This window comes from Gossypium arboreum, chromosome 13 (assembly GCF_025698485.1).
Source record: "Gossypium arboreum isolate Shixiya-1 chromosome 13, ASM2569848v2, whole genome shotgun sequence".
Taxonomy (NCBI): Eukaryota; Viridiplantae; Streptophyta; class Magnoliopsida; order Malvales; family Malvaceae; genus Gossypium; species Gossypium arboreum.
In genome coordinates, this window is record NC_069082.1 from 85,586,467 (window position 1) to 85,596,271 (window position 9,805).

At 36.3% G+C, this 9,805-nt stretch overlaps 1 non-coding gene across 1 annotated transcript; it reads right to left on the reverse strand.

Annotated features, from left to right (window-relative positions):
- Nucleotides 1-9,220: 9,220 nt before the first annotated feature.
- Nucleotides 9,221-9,327, reverse strand: LOC128287630 (small nucleolar RNA R71). Its single transcript, XR_008278329.1, has one exon. It is a non-coding gene; the product is annotated as a small nucleolar RNA R71 (small nucleolar RNA).
- Between the last annotated feature and the right edge of the window lie 478 nt (nucleotides 9,328-9,805).

The following is a 9,805-nucleotide window of genomic DNA, read 5'->3' on the forward strand; positions in this document are numbered from 1 at the left end:
GTTTTGGCTCCGTGAGGTTGGATTTCTGGGGCATATTGTTTTAGCTTAGAGTTGACCCGAGTAAGATTTATGTTATTGTTGATTAGAAACCTTCGAGAAACGTGTCTGTATTCCATAGTTTTTTGAGTTTAACGGGTTATTACCAAAGATTCGTGAAAGGATTTTCGATGATTGCTACACCAATGACAAGACTTCTTCAAAAAGATGTGAAGTTTGAATGGTCAGAAAAAATGCCAGCAGAGTTTCGAACAGTAGAAAGCACTGTTAACTGAAGCACCAGTATTGGTTCAACCAGAATCGGGGAAGGAATTTGTGATTTATAGTGACGCATCATTAAATGATCTGGGATGTGTTTGCTATAAGAAGGAAAGGTTATAGATTATGCTTCTCGACAATTGAATCCGCATGAAAAGAACTATCCGACGCATGACTTAGAGTTGGTTACAATTGTATTTGCGTTAAAAATTTGGCGACACTAATTATATGGTGAGAAATACATATTTATACAGATACAAAAGCTTAAAATATATGATGCCACAGAAAGATTTGGAAAGATTGAACCAGCGGCAACGAAGATGGCTTGAGTTATTAAAAGATTATGATTTTGTGATTGATTATCACTTAGTAAAAGCTAATGTTGTTGCTGATGCCTTGAGCCGAAAGTCTTTTTTTGCATTAGGAGAAATGAAAACCCAGTTGATGATTTGTGATAATGGGTCTATTTTAGCTGAATTAAAAGCTAAATCGATATTTCTTCAACAAATCTATGAAGCTTAGAAAGTTGACCGCAAATTACAAGCTAAACAAATTCAATATGAGAATATCTCTGATTTAGAGTTTCAGTTTGGAATCGATGATTATTTAAGGTTCTGGAATAGAATTTGTATACCGAGAAATTAAGAACTCATTCAGAAGATTTTGCACAAAGTGCACCATAGTTTCTTATTTTTTCATCCAGGAAGCACCAAAATGTATAACAATTTGAAACAATTTTACTGGTGGCAAGGCATGAAACTAGATATCTTAGAGTTTGTTTCTAAATGTTTGATTTGTCAGAAAGTCAAAGCAGAATATCAAGTACCATCAGGTTTACTACAGCCTATGATGATTCTTGAGTGGAAATGGGATAGAATTACAATGGATTTTGTGTCGGGATTGCCCCTAACTCCAAAAAAGAAAGATGCTATCTGGGTTATCATTGATCAACTAACGAAATCTGCTCATTTCATACCGGTACGTATGGATTACTCACTTGACAGATTAGCTGAATTGTACATTTCTAAGATTGCTCGATTACACGGAGTGCCACTATCCATCATTTTTTATGGAGATCCGAGATTTATGTCATGATTCTGGAAGAAACTGCAAGAAATTCTAGGAACAATCTTGAATTTCAATACTTCTTTTCATCCTCAAACTAAAGGTCAGATTGAAAGAGTTATTCAGATTCTCGAAGACATGTTAAAATGTTGTATTTTAGAGTTTGAAGGTAGTTGGAAAAAATACTTATCGTTGATTGAATTCGAGTATAACAATATTTCTCAAATGAGTATAAAGATGGCACCGTACGAAGCTTTATATGGTGGCAAATGTCAAACTCTGCTATACTGGACTGAAATAAGTGAGAAGAAGATTCACGGGGTTGAATTGATCAAAGAAACTGAAGAAAAAGTGAAAAAGATTCGCGATAGTTTTAAAGTAGCTTCAGATAAACAAAAATCCTACGTATATTTGAAATGTAAAGAAATTGAGTTTCAAGTTGGGGACCGAGTGTTTCTAAAGGTGTCACCGTGGAAAAAAGGTTCTTCATTTCAATCGTAACGGAAAGTTAAGTCCGTGTTTTATCAGGTCGTATGAGATTATTGAACGGATAGGACCCGTAGCATATCGACTAGTTTTACCGTCAAAACTTGAAAAGATTCATAATGTCTTCCACATTTCTATGCTATGATGATACAGACCTGATCTGTCACATGTGATTTCCCCTGTGAATGTTGAGATTCAAGCTGATTTGACATATAGCGAAGAACCGATTAGGATTTTGGCTCGTGACATCAAAGAATTGAGAAGTAAGCGCATAGCTCTTGTAAAGGTTCTTTGCCATAAACACGGGTTTGAGGAAGCTACGTGGGACGAAAATCCCTAAGGGGGGAGAGTTGTAACAGCCTGTTTTTGAGTCAAATTGGAACAGTGGTTTTGGGACCACAAATCCAAAGTCAAAATATTTATTTTATTATTTTATTAAAGTTTACAACATGATAGAATTATTATGTGAAAGTTTCGTGAGGAAATTTTACAGTTTGAATGCTTAATTTGATAAAAAAAACTAAATCGCGTAAAGTGTAAAAATAGAGTTCTATTAGCTAAAAGTATCTAATAGCTATAGAACCTTACTGTTAAGGTTCCTTATGTTGTAATTAAACCATTTTTATTGTAAGTGGACAAAGATGGACACATATAACTGATTTTTTATTTATTAATTAAAAGGTTTAAATGGTAAAATGGTTAATTTAGTTAAATAAAACAAAACAAAACAAATTAAACCTTTATTCTCATCTTCTTGCATCGAATATTAAAGGAAGAAGAAGCTAGTTTAGTGTTTAACATTCGAAAACCTTGAATTCTTCAATTAGGTATGTATTTTGACTCGGTTTTTAATGATTTTTACGTTTTTGAGATCGTTGCTTCATATTCTAGCTAGCTCGTACCTTAGATTTTGAAATTGTTCAAGATTTGTCATGTTGCCATTGTTCAATGTTCGAATAATTTTATGTTTGATGATGGATTTTGAATATTTGTTAATAGTTAAATTAGTTTTGTAAAGTGATTTTCGACAAAAATGTCAAAAAGGGATTAAATTGGGAAAATGTAAAATTAGGTGGTTAAAAGTGTGAAATAATGTAAGATATGGGATGCTAGGAGTCCCTATCAAATTTGGCCCAGCTTGGGTTGGTGCTAAATTGCATGAATTTGTAATTTTATGTGATAAGGACTTAATTATAAATAATGTGACAGTTAGGGGCAAATATGTAAATTTTCCAAAATATGAATTATGAACTAAATTGAATAGATTGTGTAACACCCCAAACCCGACCTAGATGTTATGGCCGAATCTGGCGCTGTCACATTGAAGTGTTTTTCATAAAATAAGTTGTCATTAAAGTAAAACCCTTTTTTTTATTAGTCCTCTTTTTATCACCTTTCATTTTTTCTAAGATGCGTCGTTCATTTTCAAAACGTGAATCATTATAAAAAACTTGTTTACTTTTAGAACGTTATTAATTTTCAAAATGTCTCTTTTCGAGGAATCTTTTAAAATAGCTTGCGTATTCGTGTGCAATTTGTTAAAATAGTTTGATTTTTGAAAACTCGATTGTCCCTACTGCTAGCAGATATAAATCCAAACAATAAAAATCCCAAATTATCCATGAAAATTTAGGATGCCATTACTACAGTAAATACCCTAAAAGAAGACCAAATTTATAATTAATTATTAAAATAGAATGAAATGAATCGTGTGGCTACTGTCGAGCCCTCTGCAGCACCAATCCGCCTAAGATTGAGGATTACCTGTACAGTTAAAACAAGAGGGTGAGTTTACGAAAACTCAATGTGTAATCCCATATAAGCAAATAGTTAGAAACAAGCACAGTCTGGGCCTAAGCCCTTTTTAGTAACAGTGACAATATCAGTTTGGCTTTAGCCCATCTCAATACAGAAACAGTCATGTGTTTGGGCCTTGGCCAATTACAGTAACAATAATCAATGCAGTAACAGTTTGAACAGTATATAAGTCCTACCCATCTAGCCTCTACACTCCAACTCTGTTCAACCCTACACTCCATGTGGGGATATAATCAACCCACCCATCCCTACACTCTAGAAAGTACCGAAAGCGACACTATACAGTAATATGCAACTGGGTGCCAGTAATTAAGGCTCGAAGCGTTTCAGTACACTTCTTCCGATCAGTATAAACCCATCCCCATGCAATGCATCATACAATCATGTCATGTCATATCATAGAATCATACATGTATCCATTACAGTTTAAATAGTATGCTAAAATACGGTCATACATGTACATATATATATACGTCACATAGGGGCAAAACGGTCATCTTACCATATAAGGGCAAAATAGTCATTTTATCATATATAGGGGGTCTAGGTAAACTGGACCCAACAGTAGGTCCACAGTCGACTCGAGCGACCCGTGCAACCTTAACAGTCAAATAGTGAAAATGGGCCCACGACCCATATTATGGGCCCATGTGGGCTCACATGTCTCTGTAGCCCACATAGCCAAGAAATGGCCCTGGTCGTGTGGATTACACAACCTGGCCCGATTATTACCATACGTTCGTGTGGTTCACCCATGTGGGGTCCACATGCCCATAGGGCCCACACGACCCAATTCGGCCCAAAATGTCCCAAAATAGCCTCGGCCCATGAAATCGCCCATGGTTGGCCTCGACGACCATACGCCCATGTTTAGGCATACGGACTACCACACGAGCGAGCGCACATCCATGTAGTGTCGTCAGTCACTTATTCTGGCTTTTATTGATATACGATTAGGGCAGTGTTTACACACCTTGATGCGAAAGTGTGCAAATGGACCACAAGCGCTCCACACCTAGATTCAAACACAATATACTATTAGTCCCTTTAACAACAGGATTAAACAATCCCTTCTGTAACACTTATTAAAACAATTTCTTATCACTTGCCTTGGTCGATCGACTGAGGATCACACGCTTAATCCGTTGCAAAAGACTAATTTCAAACCCCTTTAGAGGTATCCTGCCATACAACCAAGACTTAATAACCTAAACCATATAATGATCATACCAAAAGACTGTACCAACCACATAACACTTACCGAATGCGCCACACTCAGAAAAGGAAAAGAAGCGATCGGCCTACATCCCAACGCAAGCCAAAAACACACGCTACTACCAAGGCAAAGACTAGCACCAACACGTCCCTAGCCATAAATGGCAACAAAGGAAAAAGTTAGAAGGAATATTACTACACAGAGAGAAAGAGAGAATAGAGAAGAACCATGCACCCATCGATTGGTCAAAGAATAATCACAAAAAACGAAAACAAAATGGAGAGTGGGAGAGATGTAGTAATTGGCCAAAGTATCAAGATAAAAGGATTATAAGAAGAGAGTTGAGAGAGAGAGGAGAAGAGAAAAGAAGAAAAGAGGAAATATTCAGCCAAAACAAAAAAATAAGGTAAGGAGTTTGCTAAAAGTCGAATAGACCAAGAGAGGGGAAAAAGAGGGAGTACTCGGCCAAAGAGGAAAATTGATTGGAAATAGGAGAGAAGGAAGAAAATCAGTGAGTAAGGGACTTGAAAGAAAGAGCAAGATTGAAACAAACCAGAACCGAATGGCGCGCCAAATCCCCTAACACAATTTAGCCTCCAAAGAAAAGAAAAGAACAAAAATGAATTATAGAAATTGAAAGTGATTTTGCACAAGGCCGAACTTTACCCCAAAGCTGAATTCTTTGAGTGCCTAAAGTTCAAATTCGACACAGCACTTCCTCTCCCTCAACTGCCAATAATTTCCTCCTAAAATCTCTCCATCATAATCTCCTCAACCTCCAATTTCAAATTCCACCCAACTCAATAGTGTTTCGATCAACCTCTACTACCCACATGGCAAGAGCAGCAAAATAAAATCCACCTTACGCAGAGCAGGACTCAAACTCAAGGCCTTCAGTAACAATGACACTTCACTTATCCCTTAGACCAGTAGGCCCTTTCTGTCATGAAATACCCACATTAATTTAAAAGCCTACTGACTAGAGACAAAGGTTTATTCATTTAAAAACAAAACTTTTGCGCAAGCCAAGGCTTGAACCCAAGACTTCTCAGACTATTCCTAGAACACTTAACCATTGAAGCAGATACACAATTGTGTCACTTTCTTGCACAACTAAACATTTATGTGCAGCCTCCTAACTATTCCCGTGCTCAAGACCTAATACTTCTAGGCCCAAAATTTAGGGCATTACAGATTGAATGCTAAATGTATTGAATTTGATAATCTATAGATCAAGATAAGCCGAGATAGAGTTTAGATCGGGGAAAAAGGAAGATTGAAAAATAGCCAATAGTTTTTATCCGAGCGATATGAGTTAAGTTCGTATAATTAGAATTGAATTTTTACATATTTGAAATTATTTGTAATGAATGTTTATAATTGAGAAATTGATCCAATTGAATCACGGATGGCTTACTGATATATTATAATGGTTACGGAGCTTCGATTGAACCGTATGAATTCGTAGGACACGAGTGACATGTCACTAGGGTTACCGTTTTGGTCGAGCTCCTGCATTTGTTGCGGACTCATCACAGCTCGTTTGAGCTTATCGATAAATCAGCTCATAATAGCTTACTATTCAACTCATCAGAGCTTACTGTTCCAGCTCAATAAAGTTTACTATTTATCAGCTCGGGAGGAGCTTACTGATCATGACTCGAAAGAGTAGAAGCTATAATGAAGTGACAGATTACTAATGTATATCACCCAAGTATCCTTTGAAGTTCTAATAGGTTCAACGGGCATAAATTTTTTTTATATGGATGAGTACTGTAATTGAATGAATTATTGATTATATGATTGATAATGAAATATGGAATACAATATATATTGAGTATTGAATTGTGATAATAGATGATTTCATGTATTAATTTGACTACCCTATAGATGAATGCTTATGTTAGGCATTTGGAAATTTGTATGGAGTTTATCTTAATTATGCGTACTGATTTGATATAAATGGTAAGTTTAATTCTAAATTATACGAGCTTACTAATATATACAACTTACTCAGTTTCTTTTTCTATGTTTTATAGAGGTTTGTTAGTTTGCTTGTTTCAGACAACTCGGAGTTTCACATCACACTATCCATTTTTCAATTAGTACTTTTGAACTCGTGGATTATTGTAAATATGGAATGTATAGGCTACTCTTAATGGTGATAATTATGGTTACTTGAGATTATGGATTTGGTACTTTTGTGTATAAGTTAAGCCATGTGATTTGACTTATTTTGGCATCATGTTTTGGTTGTGTATAAGTGTTTGATAAACCGTAAATTATACATATTTTTACCCCATGTTTAATGCATTTTATAGATGATTCCCATTAGAATTGGTGAATTCGATGATCCTAATGCTTTACTTTCATGTTTTGTACTCAGAAGAGCACCAAGAGTCAAAAGGAGCCAAAAACGAGCCAAAAAGGGACAAAACGGACAAAATCGAAAAGATGACATGGCCTAAGCCTTGGCACACGGACAGCTCACATGCCCGTGTCTTTCGAGGGTGTTGACCAAGGCTTTCACGATTCACACGGCCTGACCATTGACCCACACGGCCGTGTGCAATTTAACAGATCGAACACGGCCTGACAATCACGTCACACGACTGTGTCACACGGGCGTGCCCCTGCTAATCCCAAGTGAGGTCCAATTCAGAAAAGGCCACTTTGAAGGGTTTCTAGGCTTTCCAAAACCTATAAATACGCACTAGAGGAGGAGAAAAGGGGAGACGGAGAAGAGGGGTAAGGAATTACCCCAAGGAAGTCGATTGATCCATCTCAGAAGCTGGATTCATCATCAAGACTGAAGATCTCTCTACAATTCCCCTTCAAGAGTTTTGGGTTTTCTTTATGTTTTGCATTCTTTATTCTTCTGAGATGTTTTCTTATTTAGTTATGAACTAAATCCCCTAAATACCTAAGGGGAATGAAACCTAAGACGAATCTTGTTATTGCTTTCTGAATCGTATGATAAATATTTAACTTGTTCTTAATTATGTGTACTTAATTCTTGTTTTGATATCCCAGGATACTGATTCAAGACATACTCTTATTCAGAGGAGGAATAGACCCTGTCTAAGAGTACATTTGTCATAATTAAGCGGAGTTGATTGCACGCCTAGAAATAGGGTGACAAGATTTTGCCGGATTAGGGTGAAACCTAATAAGGGGATCCATAGATCGAGTTAATGCAACCCTAGAGTGTTAATTAGAGAAAATTATTGGTTATTCAATCTAGGGATTAGACGTTATTAGTCTTGAATAGGGATAATAACATAACTTAGGGATCTCTACAGAACAAGTTGAATGAATAAATCGTCCGATTCGAAGCCAGAATAACAAGTAAAGTCTAGGTGGATTTTTCCTTAGGTATTGTCTCAAGTCAATCGATTTTCCCAAAAGCAATTCCCCAATTCTTTTTTCTGTGCGTTCTTAGTTTAAATAATTAGTTAATTAAAACAAACCCTTTTATTCTTAGGCTAGATAATAAAAAGATAGTTATTACTAGTACTTTTGGTTCCCTTGGGTACGATATCCCGGTCTTGCCATTACTATACTATTGTTCGGCAGGTGCGCTTACCTTTTCGTTGTGATAATAGTTAGTCTAGGTTTGATCTTCATTATAAATATTTATTACTTGTTACGAATCACGCGATCAAGTTTTTGGCGCCGTTGCTGGGGAGCTGAAATATTAGGAACACTAAATTTTTATTACTTTAGCCATTTATTTTTCTTGCAATTTTATTTTATTTTATTATTTATTAATTCACTTTTTCTCTCTCTTGGCAGGTTTTTAAAGTTTATGACTAGAAGAATCCTGTCGGGACCATTACTTTTTGACAAAGAAATCGATCGTACAATTCACAAAAATCAAAGAGAAATAAGGCGTAGCTCACGATACACAGAGAACGAGCGAGAAAACGATACTGAAACCCCAACCAACGAGATGGTTGAAAACCAAGGCAATCAGCTACCTCCTTCAATTGCTGCTAATCAAAATCCTGCTCCATGTACTATGTATGATTATGCTAAACCTTCTTTAACAGAACCTAATCTAGCATAGTTAGACTCATCAGAGTCGCAAATACTTTTGAATTAAAACCTAACACTATTCAAATGATACAACAGTTTGTTCAGTTTGATGGTTTGCAGGATGAAGATCCCAACGCTCACTTAGCAAATTTCCTGGAATTTTGCGATACATTCAAAATCAATGGCGTTTCTGATGATGTTATTCGTCTTTGGTTATTTCCCTTTTCACTAAGAAACAAAGCTAAATAGTGGTTGAACTCATTACCACAAGGGTCTATCACTACTTGGGAACAAATGACCGAGAAATTTTTACTAAAATATTTTTCGCCAGCTAAAACAACTAAATTACGTAATGATATCTCTTCTTTTGTGCAGATGGATTTAGAAACACTTTACGATGCATGAGAGAGATACAAGGACTTACTAAGACAGTGCCCTCACTATGGGTTACCGCTTTGGCTTCAAGTACAAACATTCCACAATAGCTTGAATCCTTCAACTCGGCAAATGGTTGACGCAGCTGCTGGCGGAACCATCATTAATAAAACAGCAAAAGATGGCTATGAATTTATAGAGGAAATGTCACTGAATAACTATCAGTGGCAAGTTATGAGGACTAAGCCAACAAAAACAGCCGGCGTGTATAACATCGATTCAGTCACCATGGTCTCTAATCAGGTAGAACTTCTTAATAAAAAGATTGACGGCTTACTTGGTTCTACACAGGTACATCTAGTAATGAGGTGTGACTCAAGTGGCAGAGGTGTACATATAGAATACCAATCCTTCAATCCTACAACTAAAGAAGAACAAGTCAACTATATGGGTAACAATAACTTCCAATCTCCAAATAACCCATATAGTAATACCTATAATGCAGGTTGGACGTGTAACACCCAAACCCGGCCTAGACGTTATGACCGGATC